This window comes from Mobula birostris, chromosome 25, assembly GCF_030028105.1.
Source record: "Mobula birostris isolate sMobBir1 chromosome 25, sMobBir1.hap1, whole genome shotgun sequence".
Lineage (NCBI taxonomy): Eukaryota > Metazoa > Chordata > Chondrichthyes > Myliobatiformes > Myliobatidae > Mobula > Mobula birostris.
Window position 1 is genome coordinate 46,217,115 of NC_092394.1, and position 14,591 is coordinate 46,231,705.

General features: G+C 45.3%; 1 long non-coding RNA gene across 2 annotated transcripts; it reads right to left on the reverse strand.

Moving 5' to 3' along the window:
• Nucleotides 1–7,690: 7,690 nt before the first annotated feature.
• LOC140187482 (uncharacterized) lies at nucleotides 7,691–13,756 on the reverse strand. Of its 2 annotated transcripts, none has more exons than XR_011883106.1 (3): nucleotides 13,108–13,756; nucleotides 11,608–11,785; nucleotides 7,691–10,114 (listed from the first exon to the last, which is right to left on the reverse strand). It is a non-coding gene; the product is annotated as an uncharacterized lncRNA (long non-coding RNA). The 2 variants fall into 2 exon arrangements; XR_011883107.1 differs by having other exon boundaries at nucleotides 11,354–11,785.
• Between the last annotated feature and the right edge of the window lie 835 nt (nucleotides 13,757–14,591).

A 14,591-nucleotide genomic window follows, 5' to 3' on the forward strand; every position in this document is an offset into this window, starting at 1 on the left:
TTGGACTGTTCTACGTAGCTGACAGACAGGGAGGCATAGCCGGGACCCATGCAAGTGCCCATGGCTACACATTGGTTTGAAGGAAGTGGGAGGAGCCGAAAGAGAAATTGTTGAGGATGACGACCATTTCCACCAGAGGGAGGAGAGTGGTGGTGGAGGGGAACTGTTTGGGTCTGTTGTCCAGAAAGAAACTGAGAACTTTAAAGCCCTTCTGATTGGGGATGGAATTGTATAGGGACTGGACATCCACGGTGAAAATGAGATGATCAGGGCCAGAGAAGTTAAAGTCATTGAAAAGATTCAAAAGTATGTGAAGAGTCACAGATAGAGGTTTATAAAGTGCCCCCCCACCATTTGTGGGTTTGATGGTGAGGTTGGGATCAGTGCAAAGGGAGTGGAGAGAGTGAAGGGAGTGAGAATTGGAGAGAGGAGTGTTAAAGTCAAGTCGAAACAGTTGGTGTCCTGTCAGCAGTTCTTGATCCAGAGCAGGCAGAAGAGCAGAGTGGAGTGTCCAGGAAGAGGAGGAGGGTTGAGGTGCTCCGGGAAGGTGGGGTGGGAGGAAGATGGAGGCTCCGTGGACCCGAGAGCTACGGAATTGCAGAGTGGTGGTGGGGGAAGGGGAGACTAGCGTTCCAGTGGCAGAGCGTAGAGCGTAAAGTATCGGCCTGGAGGTGCTATCGGTCAAGGTCCAGGCTGGAGTCGAAGTTAAAGGTTGCACGACTAGCATCTTGAAGGTGCCTGGGGGGTCGTTGGAACCAGCATTGAAAGTGGTGGAACCCAGGCTCTGAATCATCTTGGGACCGTTAGAACCAGTTTGGCAATGTTAGTATCACCGGTCAGGAGGTGCCCAGTACCTTCGGGGATGGGGTTGGATTCGGAATCAAGGTCTGAGTGGGAGGCAGCAGGGATCAAAGGATGGTGGCATCCAGGGTGGCCAGATTTGGAAAGGGGATCTGTGGACTGGAGACGGATGATCTTCTGATCCTTGCTGGGCATGAGAGGTGAAGAACTGGCAACTGCAAGCGTGGATCCAGCGAGAATAATATATAGGAGAGTCCCATTGCACGCCGAGGAGAGAGAATCCTGGAGCTGTAGCTGCGACTCAGGCAGGGCCACCAGGTACCTCCCCATGGCGGACGATGGGATAAGGAGAGAGAGGCTGGTAACAGTAACTAAGGGTTGAAGTACGTAAACTACAGCATACAGAGGCCCATACGTTTGCAAGGCTTTATATCACACCTTCAGTAATTTCAAGTAGCATCATGTGTAATTTCCTCCATAGTGCCTGCTTTTGTATTATTCATTCTGTGGTGTTTGGTCAAGTTATAGTAAAGTTCTGAGTTGTTCTGAGTATACTCCAAGTCTCCCCTACCTGATGGATTCAGGCCGAACTCAGGAATGAAGTAGCTTTAGGAGAGACTACCAACAGGGCATTGATGAAAAGATGAGATTACTTTGGCCTTCCTGGACAACATTTGAGTAATGATCAGTTTAGCTACTGAAAATGGGACCCAATCATGCATATTATGGGCAAGCCAAATCTGCAGCAGAATGTTCAAAATGTGTCTGCCATATATTCTAGTGCCTTTGCTCCTGTACTTGAGAGGTTACAAGGAGTAAGGGTATCAAAGACAACATGGCAAGGCAGCTCTGTCCTTGGAGAAATGACTTTATCAGCAATAGTTAGATTGCGAGGAGCTTGAAAATGCAGCTGACAAAGGAGTTAAGAGGAAAATTTATTTTCAAGTAAATGAGAATCTGAAAGCAATGGTGTGGATGAATGTGCTGAAGAACAAGACGAGATGGGGATTGTTTCACGGTTGGAGACATGATCGAAAACAAGAACTGACACAACTGTGGAGGTTTAAGTGGTGAATAGTGAGCGTGGAAGTTACTTCTAAGGGGAAGAGGACCATTCCCATTTATCAACATAGAGTACTACAGCACAGTACGACCCTTCAGCCCACAATGTTGTGCTGACCTTTAACCTATTCCATGATCTAATCCTTCCCTCCTACACAGCTGGTAAACCACTATTTTCTTTTACATCTATGTGCCTATCTAAGGGCCATTTAAATGTCTGTATTGTATTACCTGCTATCACCATCTCTGCTTGTCTGTTCCAGGCACCCATCACTCTCTGGTAAATATAACCTACCTCTGAGACCTCAACTAAACTTTCCTCACGTTCAGAGCTATTTACTTGGGGATACAGTGTGGAGGTGGGGGAGGAAGGGGGAGGAGGGGAAAGAGGGGAGGGGGAGAGGAGGGAGAGGGGGAGAGGGAGGGGGAGGAGGGGAGAGAGGGAGAGGGGAGAAAGGGGGAGGGGGAGAGGGGGAGGGGGGGGAGGGGGAGGGGAGAGGGGGAGAGGTGGAGAGGGGGAGAGAGGGGGTAAGGAGGAGGATGAGGGGAGGGGAAGGGGGAGGGGGAGGGGGAGGGGGGAGTGGGGAGAGAGGGGGTAGAGGGGGAGGGGGAGAGAGGGGGCAGGGAGGAGGGGGAGGATGAGGAGAGGGGGAGAGGAGAGGGGGAGGAGGGGAGGTGCGGAGGAGAGGAGATGCAGAGAGGAAGACAGGAGAGGAGGGGCAGAGAGGAGGAGAGGAGGAGGTGGGGTGACAGGAGGGGAGGTGGGGAGGAGGTGGGGGTGATGGGAGCGGAGGAGGTGGGGTGGGACGAGGGGAGGGCAGGAGGGGAGGGGGGTGGGAGGAGGTGGGGGTGACAGGAGGGGAGGAGCGGAGGTGCATGAGGAGGTGGGGAGGAGTGGAGGAGAGGAGACAGAGAGGAGGGAAGTGGAGGAGAGGAGGTGTGGAGGGAAGGAGGTGGGGGTTGAAAGGAGGGGAGAAGGGGTGGGTGACAGGAGGGATTAGAGGTAAGTCGGAAGATGTCGGGAGTCAGGGTGGGAGAGGTGACGAGAGATGGAATGGTATGCAGAGGAAGCAGGTGGAAGAAGCAGGATGGGAGGGTCGGGGAAGGAGAGAGCATTAGGCAGAGATACCAGGTTAGGGGTACAGGAGAGACAGGAAAGTTGGTCCGTCTGTAAACCCGGAGTGTGAGGAGGAAGCTTCAACTGGCCTTTCACAAGTTGCTTGGATAGTGGGTGGTAAGGTAACATAGCAGTTAGTGTGGCACTATTCACAGTGTCAGCAGTCTAGTTCAGTTCTGTATTATCTGTAAGGGTTTGTACCTTCTCTAGTGATTGTGTGTGTTTCTTCCAGGAGCTCCAGTTTCTACCCTCATTCCAATGATGCATGTGGGTTCATAGGTCAGAGGTCAGCACAGGCTCATCGGCCTGAAAGGGCCTGTCACTGTGCGGAACCTCTAAGTAAATAAACGATAAATAATCTAAAGGGAGACCAGGCCAGGCAGTGTCTCCCGAGCAAGAAGTGCAACAGTGGCCTAAATATTTAGGTTTGTGCGTGGGAGATTTGGCCGAAACTCTGGGGGAGCAGAGATTCATAGAGATGGTGACAGCGATAGGAATATCCCCTGCAGTGGAGGGAGGATGCAGCTATGACATTCCACAGATAAAACAAACTCCCACGGTGATTTATAATCCAGACGCAAGAGTCCACCAGTGCTGAAATCTGGAGCAACGAACAATCTGAGGCAGAATTTTGACCCAAAATGTCGACATTTCCTTCTCCACACTCCCCCACCCCCCCCAACACAGATTGTTCGTTCTTTCATGTCTAACTCTCCAGCTGATTTCCCAGTTTACAAGATTTCCTGTGCTCCTCATAAGGTAAACTATCACCTGAAATTCAGTCTGGATATTTTAAAGGTGATGAATCCCATACAAATAGTTACCAGGGGCCCCATGTTGGGCAGAAACAATAAGCCTGATATAACTATAATTTGCAAGTGGCGAAATGTTACATTTCTGAAATATTCCACTGCTGAAATGCTGAAAACAGCCATTAGCTCAGTGTGCTGGATGGGAACATAAGAATAGCAGTAACCAGGTCTCGACGTAACTATTCAGGAATCAACCCACATCCTACTGGAAAGTGCATTTCTATTTATTAGTTCGCAAGGAATGTTCTAGCGGTAAGCTAAAACTGACGTGTTTGTTAAATATGTGTTCCGTGACAAGTGGATCATATTACTTTTAAGCTTGAAAGTAACTCCTTGTTATGAAGGAAAGTTATTGATGTCATCAGATTTTGACTGTGTCTGCCGTTCTGGAAAATGCTCTGTAAACCTTGGGAAATTCTATTATATATTTACCTTAATTTTATCTTTTATTCATAGTTTGTGGTTGAAACTTAAGACAGCAGAATATCTTGTCTCATTGCTTGGCCTACACGTAACAGCATACATAAGACCCATAAGGTACCGAGCAGAATTAGGCCATTCAGCACATCAAGTCTACTCTGTTATTCAGTCATGGTTGATTATTTTCATTCCCATTCTCCTGCCTTCGCTCTGCAATCTTTACTCCCACTCCCTTACTGATCAAGAACCTATCAATTTCTGCCTTAAATGCACCCTGTCACTTGGTCCCCACAGCCCTCTGCGTCAATAAGTTTCACAGATTCACCACCCTTTACATGAAGAAGTTCTTCCTTACCTCTGTTTTAAAGGGACGCCCCTTTACTCTGAAGCTGTGCCTTTGGAGCCTAGACTCTCCCTCTGATAAAACATCCTCTCAACATCCACTCTGTCCAGGCCTTTAAGTATCTGGTAGGTTTCAATGAGATACCACCCCCTACCAACCTTGGCCATCTGAACTCCACTGAGTGCAGGCCCAAGGACATCCAAGCCCAGAGACAGCCACGCAGACTGCTTTCTGTTGCTATGCTGGAGCATATGTGTAATGCCCTGGTTCACTTTACCGTTATGCCGTAGGTATTTCATTTAGCAGTTCTGTAAGAGCTGTCTGTTCTGCTTTCACCCTGTCTGGGTTATTGTTGAAGATAAGGGATGATGTGGAATGTGAGCCATCCAAATTAGCAAGGAGGTTTTCTTGGTGAGGGTCAATAAGGTTGGCCTTGGGCAACGGTTTGGCGGGAGATGGAGAGAGATGGTGCTGGGGACAAATGGTTGTAGCATACGATCTGGTGGGAGACCCTTGTTCGAGATGGATTGTGAGTGACGTTAGGAGGGTGGTGTGGGCTTTCACGTTGACCGAGGGCCCAGTGCGCGAGTGATAGAGAAGTTCAAGATGAGCTCCAACTTGTGCACATTTGACTGTTTAATTAAAATGGACCCTTTTCTTTTTGTTATTCTTCACTAACCCTTTAATTAAGATTCATAAATATAATTCCTTTAATTGTATGCAATGTACTGTCTGTATTTTCATGGCACTAATTTGTAACACCATAGCAAATGACACAGCATCCACACAAACCAGGGTGGGACCGGCCATCTCAGTCTCACGAGTTTGGTGGGACTTGAGAGTGTCTTCCCTGGACTTACGCAGCCAGGGAAACTGGAGTGTTTCATATGTGATTGTGAAGATATAGCATTGAGGCAAAAAGAATGAGAGCTTGGAAAGAGATCGTTCAGCCCATCTGTGTCAGGTCAGGGCATTGCCTTGCTACTGGTACCACATAGCCTGGTACTACCTGTCTCGGGTCCGGTTGTCGGTGACTCAACTGGCACTCTCCTGGTGCACTTCGGTTAACCAGAGAGGAGGGTGTGTAGGCACCCAGCAGCACTAAAAACAAAACCTGTCAAAGGGCGGATGAACTCTTTGTGAGTCAACCGCCACCTACGGTCTGTGTGAGGATTGGCGCACCACACAGTCTTTCGTTTCGCACCTTGTAAGGCATTTGCCCAACACCGGCCCCCTAGGCCTGAGTCGACGTAGTAGTAGTAGCCCATCGAGATTGCACTGACTATTAATCACCCATTTCCTGATCCTATCCTGTCCTTATCGCTTCCTCATTTCCACCTGAATTCCCATCAAATCCCCCCCCTCAATTCTAACCTCACCTACACACCACATACAGTTTGCAGTGGCCCGTTGACCTATCAACCTGCATGCCTCTGGGGTGTGGGAGGAGTCAGGAACTCTCTGAGGACCTCCTGTCTCCTCCCACAGAAAGGAGATGCAAACTCCCCCCAGACAGCACGGGGGGGGGGGCGGTCAAGATTGAACATGAGCGTCTCTGGCGCCGTGAGGCATTGGATCTACTGGCCGTACCACTGTGCTGCTCTTAAGCACACGGTCAAAGAGCTAACACAGTTGCACAGGATGATACAGCTACACAGCAGAGAAGAAAAACATTCAGATCTTCATACCTGTGACAGCTGGTACTGCCAGTGAAAGCCATTTCCCTGCTGTTTTACCACAGCAATATAATTATTTACTTCTTCAAGATTAGAAAGTGTTGGTGTTCAGAAGGGCTTGAATCATTGAAAGTTAACGTACAGGTATGACAACCAATTAGGAAGCCAAGCAGCAGGTGAGGCTTTATTGCAAGAGGTTTTGCAATTATAGTAAATGGGAAATTACTTTACTAATATCACATGTACCAAGGTACAGTGAAAATCTTGTTTTGTATACCATCCATACAGATCAAATCATTAAAACAGTTCATTGAGGTAGTAGAAGGTAAATCAATAGCAGGATGCAGAATGGAGTGTTGCAGTTACAGAGAAAGTGCGGTGCAGATAGACAATAAGGTACAAGGTGATAACGAGGTAGTAGATTGTCAGATCAAGTGTCCACTTCATTGTACTTGGGAACCGTTCAGTAGTCTTATAACAGCAGGGTAGAAGCTGTCCTTGAGCCTGGGAGAGTGTGTCTTTGGGCTCTTGTATCTTCTGCCTGATGGGAGAGAGAAGTGGAGAGGATTTCTGGGGTTGGGAGGGGGGTCTTTGATTTTGTAAAGCCCTGGTGAGTTTGCACCTGGAATTCTCCACATTTATCCTCCCCCACCTTGGAAGAATATGTAACAATAGAGCAAATGCAAGGAAATTCATCAGACTGGTTCCTGAGAGGTCAGGTGGAGTCTGTGAGGAGAAGTTAACTTCATATTGGTTGAGAAGAATGAAAGATGATCTCATCAAGCTCTAAAAAAATTCTTACCTTTACTTGTTGATGCAGGGATGATATTTCCCTTGGAAGGTTTTGCATATAACAGGGATTAGTTCAGGAACGTAGCACTGAGGTTACAGATCAGAATCATCCTTTTGAATTAAGTGAGAGGAGTAGCCATGGGGAGGGGGAGTAGGACGAATCACACTCCCACTGTCATTTCTGACAAGCATTTCCTTTGCATTCTTGAAAGTTATTATTTGAAATGTTTTACTATGCTTTCAGGGAAGTTTATTTTATAAAACCTCTCTTCTCCTCCCTTTGAGCTTTTGTTTCCTATCTCCCTCCTGTCATTTTGGCCAAGTCCTTCAAATCTCCCCTTAAGCCTTTCTGCTTTGAAAATATGATTCCATTTGTTCTCATGTTTTCACACGACTGAATTTTCTCATTCGTATTCCTTGGCCTCGTATTCCCTTTTACAGTGTGATGCCTAGAAATGGGCATCAGACTGAGATCCAAAAAGTGAATCAGAATCAGGTTTGTTATCACTGGCATGTGATGTGAAATTTGTTAACTTAGCAGCAGCAGTTCAATGCAATACATAATCTTCAGAGAGAAAAAAATAAATAAAATAATAATAATAATAATAAAGAAACAAGTAAATCGATTACAGTATACATATATTGAATAGATTAAAAACATGCAGAAACAGAAATACTGTATGTTAAAAAAAAAGTGAGATAGTGTCCAAAGACTCAGATGGCAGAAGGGAAGAAGCTGTTCCTGAATCGCTGAGTGTGTGCCTTCAGGCTTCTGTATCTCCTACCTGATGGTAACAGTGAGAAAAGGGCATGCCCTGGGTACTGGAGGTCTTTAATAATGGACGCTGCCTTTCTGAGGCACCGGTCCCTAACGATATCCTGGGTACTTTATAGGCTTGTACCCAAGATGGAGCTGACTAGATTTACAACCTTCTGCAGCTTCTTTCAGTCCTGTGCAGTAGCCCCTCCAAAAACAAATAATGATGCAGCCTGTCAGAATGCTCTCCATGGTACAACTATAGAAGTTTTTGAGTGTATTTGTTGACATGCCAAATCTCTTCAAACTCCTAATAAAGTATAACCGCAGTCTTGCCTCTTTATAACTACATCAATATGTTGGGACCAGGTTAAATCCTCAGAGATCTTGACACACAGGAACTTGAAACTGCTCACTCTCTCCACTTCCGATCCCTCTATGAGGTTTGGTATGTGTTCCTTCAACTTACTCTTCCTGAAGTCCACAATCAGCTCTTTCGTCTTACTGACGTTGAGTGCCAGGTTGTTGCTGCGGCACCATTCCACTAGTTGGCATATCTCACTCCTGTATACCCTTTCATTACCACCTGAGATTCTACCAACAATGGTTGTATCGTCAGCAAATTTATAGATGGTACTTGAGCTATGCCTAGCCACACAGTCATGTGTATATAGAGAGTAGAGCAGTGGGTTTAGCACACACCCCTGAGGTGCGCCAGTGTTGATCATCAGTGAGGAGGAGATGTTATCACCAATCCACATAGATTGTAGTCTTCCATTTAGGAAATCAAGGATCCAATTGCAGATGGAGGTACAGAGTCCCAGGTTCTGCAACTTCTCAATCAGAATTGTGGGAATGATGGTATTAAATGCTGAGCTATAATTAATGAACAGCAGCCTGACGTAGTTGTTTGTGTTGTCCAGGTGGTCTAAAGCCGTGTGGAGAGCCATTGAGTTTGTGTCTGCCGTCGACCTTTTGTGGTGATAGGCAAATTTCAATGGGTCCAGGTCCTTGCTGAGGCAGGAGTTCAGTCTAGTCATGACCAACCTCTCAAAGCATTTCATCACTGTAATGTGAGTGCTACCGGGTAATTGTCATTAAGGCAGCCCACGTTATTCTTCTTAGGCACTGGTATAATTGTTGTCTTTTTGAAGCAAGTGGGAACTTCCGCCAGTAGCAGTGAGAGGTTGAAAATGTTCTCAAATACTCCCACTAGTTGGTTGGCACAGGTTTTCAGAGCTTTACCATGTACTCCATCGGGACCTTCGGCCTTACGAAGGTTCACTCTCTTTAAAGACAACTTAACATCAGCCTCTGAGACAGTGATCACAGGGTCATCGGGTGCAGCAGGGATCTTCACAGCTGTAGTTGTGTTCTCCCTTTCAAAGCGTGCATAGAAGACGTTGAGTTCATCTGGTAGAGATGCATCACTGCCATTCATGCTATTGGGTTTCGCTTTGTAGGAAGTAATGTCTCACAGATTCTGCCAGATTGCCGTGCATCCGATGTCGCCTTCAATGTCATTCAAAATTGTCTCTTCACCCTTGAAATAGCCCTCTGAAAATCATACCTGGTTTTCTGGTACAGGCCTAGGTCGCCAGACTTGAATACCACAGATCTAGCCTTCAGCAGGCGATGTACCTCCTGGTTCATCCATGGGTTTTGGTTTGGGAATGTACAGTAAGTCTTTGTAGGCACACACTCATCCACACAGGTTTTAATGAAGTCAGTAACAACTGCAGCATACTCATCTGGGTTCGAAGATGAATTCCTGAATACAGTCCAGTCCACCGATTCAAAGCAGTCCTGTAGGCGCTCTTGTGCTTCCCTTGTCCAAACCTTCTTGGTCCTCACTGTTGGTGCTGCAGTCTTCAGTCTCTGCCTATACTCAGGGTTTTGTAAGACATAATCTTCGTGCCTTTACACTCTGTGTGTCAGGGTCTCTAGTGAACTCAAGAGCAGGAATCACAGAGACTTTAGCAATTCAAACAAAACAAAAGATTTATGGACAAGAACTGAGGCAAACTATACAGAATATTAAAGAGTGGAATCATTCACAATACGCAGAAGACCTTGGTCTGAGTTTCACCAGACAGGGATCCACAACGAACGAGCAAAGAGGGGTTGGAATGCCCCCAGGAATACACCCCCAGAGCATGTAGGAACTCAGGACCAGTCAGACAGCCCTGGCGTCCAGACGAAGCAATAACCCCTGAAGACAACAACTACAATGCAAGACGTTGAACATGCCGTGCTAATTCAGTTACCTCAAGTTGAATAAAAGTGATAACTGCAAAGAGAGCTTAACAATCCCCATGATCCCAACGGAGACATCTGCAACACAAAGTGAAAGACCAAGGTTAGTCTAAAGACAAACAATTAGGCTGAAAAGGTAAACAATAAGACCACAAGATACAGGAGCAGAATTAGGTCACTTGGCCCTTTGAGTTTGCTCTGCCATTTCATCATGGCTGATCCAATTTTCCTCTTCACTCCAATCTCCTGTCTTCTCCCCATATCCCTTCATGCCCTGATCAATCAAGAATCTATCAACCTCTGCCTTAAATATACATAAAGACTTGGCCTCCACAGTTGCCTGTGGCAAAGAATTCCACAGACTCATCACTCTCTGGCTACAGAAATTCCTCCTCAACTCCATTCTAAAGCAGCACCCCTCTATTCTGAGGCTGTGTCTTCCGGTCTTAGACTCTCCCACCAAAGGAAACATCCTCTCCACATCCACTCTATCAAAGCCTTTTACCATTCGGTGGGTTTCATTTAGGTTTCATCTCATTCTTCTAAATTCCAGTGAATTCAAGCCCTCTGAACCATCAAATGCTCTTCATGTGACAAGTTATTCAATCCTGGAATTATTTTTGTGAACCTCCTTTGAACCCTCTCCAGTTTCAGCACATCCTTTCTAAGATAAGGAACCTAAAACTGCTCACGATACTCCAAGTGAGGCCTCACCTTTTATATTCTAGTCTTCTTGAAATGAATACTAACATTGCATTTGCTTTCCTCACCATAGAAATTAACCTTCAGAGAATCCTGCACAATGACGTCCAAGTCCCTTTGCACCTCAGATTTTTGTATTTTCTTTCCATTTAGAAATTAGTCAATCTTTTATTTCTTCTAGCAAAGTATATAATAATACACTTCCTGACACTGTATTCCATCTGCCATTTCTTTGCCTATTCACCTAATCTATCCAAGACCTTCTATAGCCTCTCTACTTCCCCAAACCTACCTGACCCTCCACCTATCTTCATATCATTCAAAGGTGCAAAGGTTTAAAGGTACATTTAATGTCAGAGAAATGTATACAATATACATCCTGTAATGCTTTTTCTTTGTAACCACCCACAAAAACAGAGAAGTGCCCCCAAAGAATGAATGACAGTTAAATGCCAGAACCCCAAAGATCCCCCCACGCATAAGCAGCAGCAAAGCAATGATCTCCCTCCCCCATCAGCAAAAAAAAGCATCAGCACTCACTACCGAGCACTCAAGTGTACAGCAAAGCAACAGCAAAGATACAGACTTGCAGTACCCCAAAGACTACTCATTCACCTGGTATTTGGCATACCACAGGCTCTCTCTCTCTCTCTCTCTCTCTCTCCCTAATAAGGGAGAAAGAGATGTCTCCGTTTCACAGGGAGAGAGGAGACATAACAAACAACTCGCTGGTTTACGATGTTTACGATGTTAAAAGTCCATTGTGTCACTTTTTCCAGGCTCTGTGCCTGAAGATCTCGGGTCTCTGGGCACACAGCCAGAGATCTTCTGACTCCCACGACACACCGGTTTCCTGCTGGGACACTGACCTTCAATCCACCCGTCTCCAGAGCCATGAGATCCCAGCGCTCTGAAGGTGAGCGAAGCTCTTAGGCCACATCCTTGGTGTGTTGAATAATGGCCAGTCGTGAAACCCCGAGAGCGGGTCCCATTCCCACAAAGAACCAGAGTCAGCATGTAACTCCAGGTCAGGATCTTCAAAAGAACCTTGAAAGGGGAAAAAAGAGATATTAAAGATGGAAATAGAGCTGTTTCCAAAGATGCAAACGAAGGTGCCACCGTTTAATGCCATCATAACTATGCTCCACTCTCCTCTGTCATCTGAAAACTTTGCAACAAAGCCATCGATTCCATCATCCAAATCATTGACATATAACATAAAAAGATTCAGTCCCAACACAGACCTCTGTGGAACACTATCAGTCATCAGAAAAGGCTCCTTTATTCCCACTTTTTGCCTCGTACCAATCAGCCACTGCTTTATCCATGCTAGAGTCTTCCCTGTTATACTATAGGCTCATAGCTTGTTAAGCAATCTCATGTGTGCACCTTGTCAAAGGCCTTCTGAAAATCCAAGTGCACAACATCAATCAATTTTCCTTTGTCTATCCTGCTTGTTACTTCTTCAAAGAATTCCAGCAGATTTGTCAGGCAAGATTTTCCCTTGAGGAAACCATGCTGACTTCAACCTATTTTATCATGTGCCTCCAAGTACACTGAGACCTCATCCTTAATAATTGACTCCAACATCTTCCTAACGACTGAGGTCAGACTAACTGGCCGACAGCTTTCTTTCTTCTGCTTCTCTCCCTTCTCAAAGAGTGGAGTGACATTTGCAATTTTCTAGTCTTCCAGAACAATTCCAAAATCTAGTGATTTTTGAATGATCATTACTAATGCCTCCTCTTTCAGAAATCTGGGGTGTACACCATCTAGTCCAGGTGACTTATATACCTTCAGATCTTTCTGTTTCCCAAGAACCTCCTTTCTAGTAACTTCATATACTTCATGCCCCCTGACATCTGGAAATTCCACCATAATGCTATTGTCTTCCACAGTGAACACTGGAGCAAAATACTTATTCAGTTTGTCTGATATTTCATTCTCCCTCATTACTACCTCTCCAGCATCATTTTCCAGTAGTCTGATATCCACTCTCAACTCTCTTTTACACCTTATGTCTCTGAAGTGTTACGTACCCCGTAACTGGGTTGCCAAACCAGCAGAAATGGACCACTTAGTTGGAGTCTGGATTACTGGAACTAAGAAAGTTTTATTAAAGGAATAAACAACACAGTACTCTAAACGTAAGGATATAAATGCAACAGGTTAGTAATGAATAAACACACATGTACACGGAACTATGATAACAGGATCAATCAAGCTCTATTGCAGTCTAGGGGTAAAATGATCAGTCTCAAGTGACACAGAGTTCAGTTCCATTCTGTTCAGTTTACAGTAATCGCTGTTGTGCCGTTGGGGAGGGAGAGAGAGAACGAATGAATATGCAAATCGGATTCCAAACAGACCTTCGATATTCCTCGCAGTTAGCTTTCGGACGAGCCCTTGGTAGTGTCTTCTGAGGTCACCGACTGTGACCCCTCCATTCCAGATACGATCATTCTTCTGCGGTGAACCCGGCACCCAAGCAAGGGCGGACACACACACTGGGTTCCCGCCCGACCGCACCTTTCCACCCTGTGCGTCTATGGCTGGTCCCGCAACCAGACCTCCAAAACTCCCACCAACTTGTGAGGGCACACCGCTTCCAGGGTCTCGTTACCTCGTGGTGTCGTGTGTGTCTTGCCTTAGTGAACCTGTTCCTTTTATCCCCCTGCTGGGGTATCGCCTGTCCATCAAACTTCAAACAGTTCGGGTTCAAAGCAACCGGTCTCTGACAATACTCAGAACTGTGTCTCCTTTCGGTAATCTCTCTCGTCTCTCTCTTATTAGCATTTTTGAATGTTCCCCCATTGTCCTCTTATTGGCATCAATCTTCTGATAATTTGGTCTGTTATCACAGAAGAAACTTTTGGTATCCTCTTTAATACTATTGGCTAGCTTACTTTTGTATATCATCTTTACCTTCTTAATGACTTTTTTAATGCCTTCTATTGATTTTTAAAAGCTTCCCAGTCCTCTAACTTCCCATTAATCCTTGCTCTGTTTTATGCCTTCTCTTTGGCTTTTATGTTGGCTTTGACTTCTCTTGTTTCCTTTAGAGTACTTCTTCTACGTCAAGAAATATATATCCTGTGCCTTCTGGATTGCTTCCAGATACTCCAGCCAGGGCTGTTCTACCACAGTCCAAGGGACACTGCATACTCATGAGGTTACACCAAAAAAATACAATCCACATACTAACTGAAAAAATATTTCCTTTATTTTTAGAAAACAAGCCCTGGTTGTGACATTATGCCCTTGTTTCTAAAGCCTAGGAAACCATGTGCACTTCATAATATTTTATCAGCTTGTCCTTCAGGGATTGGTGGTGTGCGAACCCCTGCACCTTGGGTATTTCACTCTTTACTTTTTACCTTTTCTCATTTGTTCCTCCAAAATGCTTAACGTTACACTTCTCTGAATAAAACCTTGATACAAGTTTGCCTGTTTTGTTAACCTTCCTCTGTTTGTTCCTGAACATCTCCACTCTGTTGGCTACAGTTCAACATGCTATGCTCAAATGTTGAAATAAGATTGTCATAAATCCAACTACTTAATAAATACGCTATAGTTCCTCGCTTTCTGCCCTTCATCTCTTTTGCATCGGCCCTTTCACTGCCTTCCGTTTTATTATTCAATGTGTGACATTTATCAAAATATTCGTCCCAATGGACAACACAGATCGATTAATCTCTTACTGAATAAATTTACATGCACTTTGCCTTAAACCCACAATAACTATCATTGTTTACTAAATTATAATTAATTTTGTCCTTTCTTATTGCTTTTGTACATTTGTATACGACCATTGTTAAGACTGGCAGATTGGTAATTAGTTGTTTCATTCCTG